Source organism: Papio anubis, chromosome 9, assembly GCF_008728515.1.
Source record: "Papio anubis isolate 15944 chromosome 9, Panubis1.0, whole genome shotgun sequence".
NCBI lineage: Eukaryota > Metazoa > Chordata > Mammalia > Primates > Cercopithecidae > Papio > Papio anubis.
The window spans coordinates 85,848,481-85,861,348 of record NC_044984.1 but is presented as its reverse complement, the minus strand read 5'-3'; the positions used below and the strand labels follow the sequence as shown (position 1 = coordinate 85,861,348).

Here is a 12,868-nt window from a genome sequence, read left to right as displayed (position 1 = left end):
TTAGATAATTTTTAGAATTAAAATAATAAAAATGGTTTTTCTTTTATAATTGAAATCTCAAATTTTAAAATACTATAACTTACAGTCTTTCGTCATATATACCACTATGACAACTTAAGCATTAAACATATTATGTTTATGCAGAATGTTTATAATCTGGGGAAAAGTTAATGAAGAAAAATAGTATGCATTTTAAAATTCCTATTCTCATGTTTGCCATATCATCTAGAAGAAACGATATAGTTTGCAAGGTCAGCTCAAAGCTCACTGTGAGAGACTACAAGTTTTAGTACAACCCTGGCACTTGGAATTTCTATTACATTCATTTTTTTTTTTCCTGATAACTAAATCTGAATCCATTTTTTCCATATTAACTAAACCACTAGTGTTTGCAGAGCCTATTTGAACATTGTGTAATATATCTGATACAATCATTCAAAAAGTTAAAATTCACGTAATATTTACAGGTATGACAATGATTTTGTTATTAGTGTTAGTGTAATTTTGGTAGAAGTAACATATTCTTTTGAGGAAAAATGATTTATGCTCAGCAGGTCTTTGTGTTTCTCTAATCCTCATTCTCTAGCTCTACTATGGCAATTCAGTTGATTAGAGAGAGGGAAGAAGATGTGTCCAAAGGACACTTGAACAATGCAGGTTTCTGCTTATGCTGATGCAAGAAAGCCTCTAGCACAGACACTGGCTTATTTGCAGGACTTGCAGCAACTTAATTCAAATATTAGTATCTCGCTGATCCTAACTATGGACTCAAAACAGACTATACATGGCAATAAGTGTTAAAAGAAGTTACGTGTTTTACTGTTGGTAGAATGTTTTGGTAAAAAGTCTCCACTTCCTGTGAATGTTCTGATGTAAAAAGGTTACAGACCACACTGAGATTGCAGAGGTCAACGAGGTTAGGAATGCTGAGTTCTGCCAATGTCTTGCTGTGTGGTCTACAGGAAAGGTATTTAAACTTTCAGCGTTTCCACCTTCCCATGTATGGAAAAGAACTAATAGCACTTAAATATTTCTTAGAGTGTTGCAGTAATTAATTCTTCTGAAATGCTTTGAAATAAGCATCAAAGAGATTCACTTATTTGCTTCAGCTTTTGATTTTATTTGTTAATGAGGGAAAACATTCCGCATGAGAGAAAAAAATTATTGACAGAGCAATGCTAAAATTCTATGCATTATATTAAATTCATTTTACCTCATTTCATTAAGATTATTGTAGGAAATGGGAAGACTTCTTCTATGTTGTCTGGTTGTCCACAGAGATGGCCACAGAAATGGTGATCTTTGTAGCTATCACCACCCTTAATTACATATCTGGCATTACGGATGCACGATTATATTATGATGTATCTTTGGGACGTTTTCATGTTAAAAGGCTTTCCTGATACTGCTTAGGGTTGACAACATTATTTAACTGATTGAAATGGGTTTTTCTGGTAAGATATTTTCAAAAAAAAATGGCATAAAACTTATACCAGTTTTGACCATGAAGGACATTCATTGGCTTATTTAACAGTAACGTTCAGGGGTGATAGTATTCGTCAGCTTTCACTAGGCTATGCTATAGAAAAAAATCCAAAATTGTTGTGGCTTACTACAAACATTTCTTTTTTTTTTTTTTATGTTGAAAATATATATATATATATTTAGAATTAGGCAGCTGGACTCAGTTTAGATGATCCCAATTTTGTTGGCAGCATCCAAAGCATCATAATCAGGAGCCAGTGGAACATATGCCGTTTTCTCTCCATCAGGCCGAATCAGGGTGTTGACCTTGGCCACATCAATGTCATAGAGCTTCTTCACAGCCTGTTTAATCTGGGCTTGTTGGCTTTAACATCCACAGTCAACACAAGTGTGGTGTTGTCTTCTGTCTTCTTCATGGCGGACTCAGTAGTCAGCGGAAACTTGATGATAGCATAGCGGTCAAGCTTGTTTCTCCTGGGGGCGCTCTTCCGAGGATATTTGGGCTGCCTCCGGAGTCGCAGTGTCTTGGGCCGCTGGAAGGTGGGTGACGTTCCGATCTTTTTTTTGTGGCTGTGGACACCTTTCAACACTGCCTTCTTGGCCTTTAAAGCCTTCGCTTTGGCTTCGGCTTTAGGAGGGGCAGGAGCTTCCTTCTTCGCTTTGGGCGCCATCTTGTGACTACAAACATTTCTTTGTCTTCTTTGTCTTACGTGTTACATGTCAGTACAGGGCTCTGTTCCCTGTGTCTTCTTCATTCTGGGGTTCAGGCTAAAGGAGCGGCCCCTACCAAGGATATGTCATGGCATAAAACAAAGTGAATGTACTGGTGGCAATGGTAGAATTATGTATTGGCTTTTAAAGCTTCTTCTCAAAAGTCATGTGCATTTTCTTCAATTCACCTATTATTGACCAAAGCAGGTTTCATGACAAAGACTGATGTCAGAAGAGTGGGTCAGTATAATTCTTAGTGGGATAGGCAGTAAGTACTTTGGAGTGATAATGTACCATACCACATAAAATTCAGGAACAGTTTGATTTGGGCCTGGCTCTATTTACCTGTGAGTCTCCACCCTATTCCATTTACTGGCTTTGACCTCAGACCAGCTTTCCTCGTGGTAGTAAACTGACAATCATTCCAAGCCTTATCCAGAAATCATCCATCAAAAGAAGAGAACTTCTCTTTTCTCAGCCATCAGAAAATGTTTCAGGTGCCATTTTGATTGGGCCCACTTGGTCACATGTTCAAAAAAAAAAAAAAAAAAAATCATTGCTGTATCATTGCTGTAGCCAGAGAAGGCCAAACATTGATTGTCTACTATCTAGGATTGAGATCACCCTGGGTGACTTAAACCAACAGGATACATCCTGAACCTGGAATTAAGGTCTATCCTACTCATACCACATTGTGGCAGGGGTAGAAGAGATGCAGGGAACCAATCCCAGATGGAGAATTCTCAATCCTCCTTGTGATTGGTCAACTTTGGATGCCACTCCTTTGTGATAGTCCATTGCCCTGCTGGTGCTTAAGTTCTGGGATATAACTGCATGTTATTATTAAAATGTCCTCATGAATGGTTAATTTAGTTTATGAAAGATTTCTATTGCTTGCAACCCAAAGTGTTACTTGCTAAAGAAATATAGAAGTCATGGAAAATTGTTACCAGAAAGAGAATGCAATGCAAATGAAATAAAATAAAATAAAATAAAATAAAATAAAATAAAAATAAAATAGAGCTTGGTTGGAATCCAAATCCTCCCCTTGCTAAGCAACTTACAACAGGTTATTAACTTTGCTAAGCCTATTTCACCATATTTAAAAAGAAAATAATGGACTTATAAAGTTTTTGGCAAAAATTCTATGAACTAATGTATATATATAAAGGTCTTTCCTAGTGTAGAGCAATGACTAATTAACATGGGGTGTTTTATAAACTGTTAAAAGAGTTTAGAGATGGTAGGGGTCAGAGCTTGAGGGATTAGAAAATCTCTGTGGGGAATGCGGCATTTAAGCTTGAGTTTAATGTCTGCATAGAATTTCCACATCGGAAATCTCTGAGACAATAGGCGAGCATCAGAGGCATACAGGATTGTGTCCAGTAAGGGTGCAGAGGTAAGAAAATACAAGACATGCTCAGAAAATGGGAAATAAATAAGTTAGTACTGAGAAATCTCTCATTCATATCTCCCTCCATATTTTGTCTGTTTCTAAAAAACAACCCTTTTACCTCATCAGTCAGGTTATTCATACTCATGACCAAGGTTCGGCTACAGCCTCCTCTCCTTCTTCAGTCTCTGCATAAAAGTCTACATTCATACTGTTCATAAGTGGTTGCTTATTCAAACAAGGCATTTTGAATACTTTTATCTATTTTTGCATGCTGTTACCCTTCTTCCTCATATGTTAATATTTCATCATTTCTAACACACTATGGGCATGAATAAAAAATATATACCTTTATTCAAAATGTGCATAATTATACTTTCTGCTGACTTAAGAGGAAAAATAACTTTCCAAATAGAATTAATTTCATCCCCACATGGGCAATTAATAATGTATACTATGTACATTACATAGACTATTCTTCATTTAGGGAATGACACAAAATTTATTTTTTTCTAATTAAATTTTGCTTTGTCCAAAAGTGTGTGTGCATTATTTATTGCTGTGTGCTTGAATTCAAGAATGAAAAGAATTAAATACCCTCCCTACCACAAAACTGGCTTATTTGCTTTAACAGCCTCTGTCCTTATGTGATTAACATGAGCTGGAAACATTAGGGAGCCAACTAATTCTACAGATCACTTCCTCATCAAAATAGCAAATGCAACACTTCCCAAATCTTCGATATAGAATGTATCAGTTCAGTTCCCTGCACTCCATGTCTCATTTTTTTTCTAACCTTTATAATAAATTTTTCATTCTTCTGTTTGAAATCTATTTCTCATGGTTTGCTGGTAATCTGAAAGGCTTTGCATAGTAAATGGAACATGTTGAGCTTTTAATGTAAAAAATTGGGTCAAATTTATGAAAATAGGCATAATAATCATAGATAAAAATAAGTGAAGAAAAGTAAGGGGTACATTTCTTTTATAAAAACATTGCATTTGACATTCTATGTCTGAATTTTGTTGTTGCTGTTCTTGGTTTGTGTGTTTGTATTTGTGCAGGAAATCTTTAACCACTATCAAGATTCAGTTATGTTGCAATTGCTGTCTCAGCTCATGGAGAACAAAGAATTTCTGGCACAACTCTGGTACGATTCTGATAATTGAGAGAACTTTGAAGGAAGGCCCACAGAAAGTAAGGTATATGTAAATCCCATCTGTACAATGGTTAACTCCCCAGACATTTCTGCATTCTGTTAAAGTATCTCTGCAGTTTTTTATGCCAGAAAATCCCCATGTTTTGTTCTCATAGTATCTCAGTTTCAAATGAAAATAAAAGGTTTTTATTCAATGAGATCAGCTGGTTCCACTTGGACTATATCAGTCTGATGTAAAAAAAGAAAAAAAAAAAAAAGAATATTCAACAATTACTTAGAGCAAAATAAACAAGATTTAGGATCATGTGTCCAATCACGGAAAGTTCTGATTTGCATCACAATGACTTCAACATTAATTGGTTTTAATTTCAGTTCAGATGTCATCACTTGGAACTACCAGGAATAAAATATAAAAATTAACTGATACAATGCAAAATTTTATGACTGGGCATTCTGAATGATTTTTGACAATATAAAGAAATGGAAAACCTTAGATATAGGAAAGTTTATCTATTAAATGTAAAATTGGAAGAAAAGACATGTTTCCTATATTCAAATTTCAATCCAGAAAAAAGAAGTTGCTGCAAAAATAAGTAATTGTTTGTAATAAGTTATGTTTGCATCTGAGAAACAAAATACTAAACTATAAGAAACACACAATAATATGGACTTGGGGGAGAACAGATTTTTTAAAAAGCTCTTTAAAATTGCCAAAATAATTCATAGATCCATCTATAAAGATATGTAATGCCTCGATTTTCCCACAGAATGCCATCCTTATTAATGGTGCTTGAGAATACAAGTGGCTGAGTATAATATGCAGAACACTCTAATATAACTCCCTGCCAGCCAATCTTTCCTCTCCCTCCACATGTACTGCTAGGCACTCTTTTGAGAACTAAGTGAGATAATAGATACACAATTGCTTTGTGAAAGGTCAGATGGTAGTCTAATTTACCTTGCTTTGCCACAGAGCTGGCCACTGCTAAGTAGCTTCTAAAGAGCATGATGGAGTACATTCTGCTTATATCATTATTTTGCCTCCTGACAACTCTTAATGATGATTGTAAGTACATATGCCCTTTAAAATGGAAGTGCATTGTCAATTTTATACTCAAATAAATCACCCCTTAGGCACGTGATCACTTCGGTTGCCAATTTCTCAGATTTGTTTATTTCTCCTATTGAAATGGCTAGCTTTGCAAATTGTGTGCCAGGTGTACATGTACCAGGTTTTGAATAACTGACTTAAGTGTTACATTCCAGGAAACTTATGAATGCCCATCATTTCATTGTCAGCAGCACTGAGAGCTCCTTTCATTGGGCACTCTCCCACTAGAACTACCCTTTTCACTCCTGCTTTGTGAGTGGTTGCCCTGGGGCAGCTTCATGGGCATCCTATGGTGCATGGTTTTCCCCCTTGCAACCAGTTACCTTCTACTCTGTAACTCATCCAAATGCTTTTCCACCTACTCACAATAACATCGTGCATCCCCCCATCGCCACCCGTAGCCTGACATTTCACTACTCAGAGACAGCTTAATGCCATCTGCAAACTGGGAGAGTCAATTTAGAGAAGTTGTGAAAATGTAAAATATAATTGATCTTAGCATATTTCCAGTAGAACCTAGCTCTTAACCCTTTTATATCTGTTGTATATTCCATGGGAAGCAGATTTTTCTCTGTTTATTTGGTCATTTGCTTCTTCTTCCTGTGACTTGAATAAAAGCTGTGGAAACCCTAGGTAATATAATTTTTGAAACACATTACTTGGTATCAAGCAACAAAGCTTCATACATTTTAAATTGATTTGTTTTCAAAAGTAACTTTGACACATGTATTTTATACACTTTAACACTTTTAAAGTATTTTATAATTAAAAGAGCATATATTGAAGAAGATCTATTGTTAAATCAAGAATTGTTCTCAGTCTCTACATTTAACCCTGCAACAAACAGAGAGATCACTGTTACAAACTTCACTGCTGAAGTGGTAGAGTAGAGGTAATGTTAAGTTTCTTACCAGGTACACAAATGCAGTAAGAGATGAAACAACAATTTATATCCATGGTCTGAATACTTATCAGTTAAAATTAACATGACTGTAAGTACAATTTTTAATGTTTTTTTTTTCTTTTTGACAATAATAAGGCATATATATCTTGCAAACATTCGAACAGCATGGAAGTGGACGAGGTAAAAAAAAAAATTATGAAAATTCTGTTTGACACACACAGAACTTTCAGACAGTAATTTAGGTGACTGTTGAAGTCAGATCAACCTTGGCATTCAATTTATTTTTATAATTTACCGGGTTGTTTAGAAAATAGGGCATCCTAACTCTCAGACAAATAGGGGTCCAACCTTGTATTGTATATGTGTGTGTATGTGTGTGTGTCTACACATGCACAGGTGTGAGTTACAAGAAAGAAAACCCAGTGCAGAGCTGAGACCATCTGAATCATTGACCTGCGTTTTCAAGTTCAAATACAGTCCCAGCGATGGTAAGAAAGATTTTTGCCTTAAGGCCTGCCCAAAAATGAATTAACCTGGCAGCAAAAGTCAATATGCTGGTGGTCTACAATGTATTAAAATTTAGTATATAACACATTTGAATGTTTGCCTTAACAGTTAATGCAGTTAAAATATTAAAGTGGGATCAAGTGTCAAGGGACCTCTCAAAACACCTTTAAGAGCTATGGTTCTGTGGAAAACAGTTTGAAAATCACCTCTCAGAACATCATGTTCACAACTGAAACCCTCTTATTTAAGAACTGTAATCCTTTCTAACCTTTGCCTAACCTGTAGATCTTCATATCAGATAGTCAGCAAGCATCAGATATCAAATGTGCATACACACACACACACGCATGCATACACACACACACACCCTTATTCCTCTGAATAATCTGTAGCCAATACAAACCCTAAACATATTGATATATATCAAATACATTTTAATTATTGGATCATAGAAAAACACAGGAAATTCCTAAGCCAGTGGCTCATGATGGACAATAGCAAAGGTAAGACTATCCTATGGAATAGATAATTTGTATAAAAGGAGGATATGACTAAAGTTGGAGATAAATAGCACATATCAGGTAATGAATTCAGCGTTAGTTGTTAATATTTTAATCCTTGATAATAGTACCCAAGATTGTCAAACTTCTATTTTTTATGAATACATTTTCTTAGTATAAACAAATGCTCAATTGGTGATGTTACCTTCAACACTTATACACCCATATACAGAATGGCTATTTTAAGGGAAGTCCAGTCTTGGAAATCATAAACTTGAATTCAGTGAGAAGCAGATATTATTCTTCCTGTGGCTTGAACTCAGAACTATGAATAAGTCCTTGAACTGAGCCTCTAAGTAGTTTTGCCAAATGATTAAGATCTGGTGAAGAAGCTACATTGATGCAGATAATATGAGGTATGCCAAAATATAAAAGGGAGATCAATCTCTTCATATTTTTTAAATGTTTGCCTCACAAGAGTTGAGGGATTTAAGTTCCTCCTTTTGAATCCTGTTGTGTTTTTCTGGTAAGACTTAGTTCGGCTTTTATTATTAATTTCTGTGGCTGTACAGAACGAACTGCAAAACTGAAAAAAAAAACAAAAACAAAAAAACAGGCACATAAGGAACTAATTTAACCCAGGGCCCAGTTAAGAATGAGGGAGGATCTTGGTTCTGTGCCATATGCAAAAGTGAGGGGCAATATTTAATTTTGCCTTTGTGCTATTTAATATGCCATCTAAAGTAGTCTTTTCAAATCACGGTTCTCAAGTGGGTCCTCCAGCTTGCTAGTGTTACACGAAGCAACCTGCAGAAAAGTACGAAAGACAAGTCACAGAGGGAAAAGACAGTTTTTAAAAGCTTAACTTGCACTGTAGAGATGTTAACTTGAAAAAGAATACTTTTACATTATGATGAGGCTTTTTTTTTATAGCATTACCAAGAAAACTGTAGGAAGTCTGAGGAACCTTCACTCTTTAAAAGTAGTCGGTGAAATAAAAGATTTCGGGTGATGCAGATAGTTTTATGTACACAGCTGATTTCACATGTCACAAGGTTTAACAACGTTGAAAGAGGGAAATATAGATCCACGCTCCCTTATACAAAATTCTCAAAGTCAGATGTGTTTCAGAACTCAGAATTTTTCAGATTTTAAAAAGACAGTCTGGGTGCAGTGACTCATGCCTATAATTACAGCACTTTGGGAGGCCTAGGCAGGAGGATTGCTTGAGGTCAAGAGTTTGAGACTAAGCTGATCTTGAGTTCCATCTCTACAAAAATATTTAAAAATTAACTGGGCATGGTAGCATGTGTTTGTAGTTCTGGCTACTCAGGACCCTGAGGCAGGAGGATTGTTTGAGCCCAGGAGGTCAAGGCTGCAGTGAGCCATGATAGTGCCACTGCATTCCAGACTGGGCAATAGAGTGAGAACTTGTCTCAAAAAAAAAATGTAAAACGATAATGTAGGTTATATGTCATTTTTTATGTAACACCTATAGCAGTGTTTGTGGGGAGAAGCACTTAGTAATTAAACAGATCAATACAGCCAAATGTACAAATATTCACTACAATGGAAGGAAGAGCATAAATAACCGCATTTCCATCATGTCATGGCATTTTGCCGACAAATCTGTTCTTAGGGCTTTCTGGATTTCAGAATTCTAGTTAAGAGATTGTGGACCATCGTTGCCTAATGGTTTTCCAGGAAGGTATGCACATCCACATTCCCTCCCGAAATTTACAGGTAGTTTCATGGAATGTCTTAGTCATTGCTGAATTAGTATCTAGCATGCTGCCTAACTCCTAGTGAAGAATTTTTTTAATTGAATTGCTTTAGTAAGAACATCATCATCAAGAAGATAACCAAAATAACATCCTGGGGGAAATACTCAGTCAACAGTGACTTGAAAAAAAATTAAAAACAAAAATATGAGGTTTTCTTCACACACTGCAATTTGGTTTTGGTTGAAGTAGAAGGCTAAAGTAAACAAGATCTGCATTTCACACGGGATCAGGTCCCCAGGTATTTGGATAACTATGCTCTCTGCAGTCAGTTACAGGTTCACACAGTCCATCCAATTTAAGAGTTAAAAAGGCCAAAGTAAATGTGTTAGAAGTGTTTTTCATGCCTTCAGATGGCAATGCCAGGAGCTTACTGATATCAGGATACAAGCCAAGGATTCTTCTAGCCTGGAGCTTTGTGAGGTTTTACTGTAAACATAAACCTCATCAGCTAAAATCTATTTAAAAAAAAAAAAAAAGAACACTATGGAATTTTTTTCTATCATATATCACCATAAAACAACAATAATCTTTTCTGATTGGCCTTGATGATATTTGTCCAAGCAGTATCAGGCTTTGTCTTGAAACATGTCTCAGAGAGCAAACCTCTTTTGGTCTAACACAAAACAGATTATGCATCGAGAATTCTCACTATGTACTTTCAAAAACGATTAGCTTTACCCACTCTCTTTGAAGGACTCTGGAGAGATGCCCTCCTCCTTGGTCTGGGGCTACTAGCACTCTCAAACCTGAGTGGTTGCTGGGCACGTTCCTTTATAGAGCCGTATTCTGAAAGCGCATTTATCATCAGCTCTGGATTTTGACAAGACCTAATGCATTTTCTCTGAAATCAAAATTCTTGTCTCTCAAAAATTATAAATATTTACAGGAGATAAAATGTTAATTCAGAGATTTATATGTGTTATTTGCCTTCCACAACTTACTCCTTTCAGACCATTTCTGTTACCCTACTGTCATGGTATTTCTAAACTAGCCATCTGCTTCATTCTGTTGTCACTTTTTCTTAGAAACCTCCTCTGGTTTCCCTTTTCATAAACAAAAAAGTTATTTTTTTTTTTTCTTATCTCACTTCATGGCCCTTCATCCTCTACCTACCCCAGGTAAACCTGTGCTTCAGCTTCACCGAATTCCTTGCCTCTCTAAAAACACAACGGCCTTAATTTTGTACCTTAGTACATACTCATCTTGCTGTTTGTGATCTGTTCTACTTCTCAGTCAAACTCATATTTATCCCTTAGGAAACAGTTCAAATGTCATCTTTGGAGGGAAACTTTTCCCATCCTCCTCCATCTGGGATCTTAAAACACTTTTTACATCCTTCTATACACCCTTAGTTTGTCCCTGTTATGTTAAATATTCTGTTGTATTTCTACCACTTCTTAGTATTCGTTATGCCTTCTCCTGAACATCTTATATTGACAAGCACAGTTTTAGTGCTCTATAAATATACCTTGATTACTAAAATTTAATACATTTTATGAATTAATAAGCAAATTTCTTTTGAGGAGGTTTCAGCTCACAACATACTGTTTAATAAGGAACTCCATGGAATCTCTTCTGAACAAATAAATATTTTTCTTTGTGAACACAATTTATGCTATGAGATAGTGTCATGTGATTTCTGTGCAAACAGTACTATCTGTCATAATAAAAAGATGTACAGATCTTTCTCAACAATTGTGTTTTGAAAAATCCTGATGCATGATGAAAAGTGATCCAAGTTCTAGGAAATGCCAGCAATTAGAGATTATGAGAATACCAAACACTTGTGATAACAGATTACCTTGAACATTGCACACAATTCATAAACTATATGATGCCTTAAAAAACAGTAATAAAGAAACCAGCTAGACCCTGACTTCAAAGCAGAGCTAAGCCCGGTGTCCTCGTGGTGCACATTAAGCCTGTACCTGGAGCAAAGGTGTGTTTCTCTTGGCTGTTTTCTACTGTCATAAGGCAGGATGCAGGACTCCCTGAGGTGCCATCCCATTCTGCCCACTCTCTCTGGTTTCTCAATATAAAGATTCAAATTTTCCTCTATCTCTGGAATATTGACTTATTGACTTATTCATCTTCTATCATGGCACCAATGCTGCACTACCTTTATTACAGTGCCTTTATAAAATCTAGAAGTCAGGCACTGTTATTTCTCCAGTTTTGTTATTTTTCAAAATTGTCTTGGAAAATCTAGGTCATTTGCATTTTCTATAAATTTTAAAATCAACCTTTCAAGTTTTTTTTAAAGCCTTCTGGGATTTTTTTTTTTTTTTTTTTTTTTTTTTTTTAAGACGGTGTCTCAGTCTGTCGCCCAGGTTGGAGTGTAGTGGCGCGATCTCGGCTCATTGCAACATCCGCCTCCTGGGTTCAAGCAATTCTTCTGCCTCAGCCTCCTAAGTAGCTGGGATTACGGCACACACCACCACTCCTGGCTAATTTTTGTATATCTAGTAGAAGCGGGGTTTCACCACGTTGGCCAGGCTGGTCACGAACTCCTGCCCTCAGGTGCTCCATCCACCTCTGCCTCTCAAAGTGCTGGGATTACAAGTGTGAGCCACCATAATGGCTGGCTACCCCTTCTCTTTTTTATCTTTCTGTGAATCACTACTGTCTATCCCTTCTTTGAAACTTCTTTTCCCCATTTAATTCCGTGGGCAATATTTTCCTGGTTTTGCCTCCAACTCCTTTACAACAGCTGTAAAAGCTGGCATAATATTTCCTAAAATGTGTTCCAGAGAACACTACATCCTCAGGTTATTAATTGCCAAAAAAATACATATAACAATAATAAAATATAATAAGAAAGACATTCAAATGAGTTTGGGCAACACGAACTCAAGATTCTTTGCTGTGAAGTCTTTAATATATCAATGTGCATTATGTATTATTTGGCAAGGGTTATGATATATGGCTTTTACCAAACATACTGGTTTTAAAAATCTTATCCACAGGGAGTTTTGCAGAAACATTCGGAAATGCTTTTCAAAACACCAAGATGGTGATATAATAACAAGTAATGGGGTATTAAAAATTGCCATGCCTAGCCAGAGGAATCTGAGTAATGCTGGTATCTTCCCATTCCTCAGTTTATTCATCTATTTTATTCTCCTACCATGTTTCCAATTTTTTCTGTAAAATTAGATTACATTTTGTTATGCAATATAATATTAATTCATAATTTATCATTTTTACTGAACTACACATCTCTATAACAGTTACAATGATCCTGAAATTTCAGCATCATATTATTTCGCATGAGAGATATTTTCCTCTGAGCAGTTAATGAGATTACTTTTGGT

At 35.9% G+C, this 12,868-nt stretch overlaps 1 pseudogene across 1 annotated transcript; it reads right to left on the bottom strand.

Moving 5' to 3' along the window:
• Positions 1 to 1,625: 1,625 nt before the first annotated feature.
• On the bottom strand, positions 1,626 to 2,158 carry LOC101018727 (annotated as a pseudogene). Its single transcript, XR_004176151.1, has one exon. The product of XR_004176151.1 is annotated as a 60S ribosomal protein L23a pseudogene (transcript).
• Positions 2,159 to 12,868: the final 10,710 nt, after the last annotated feature.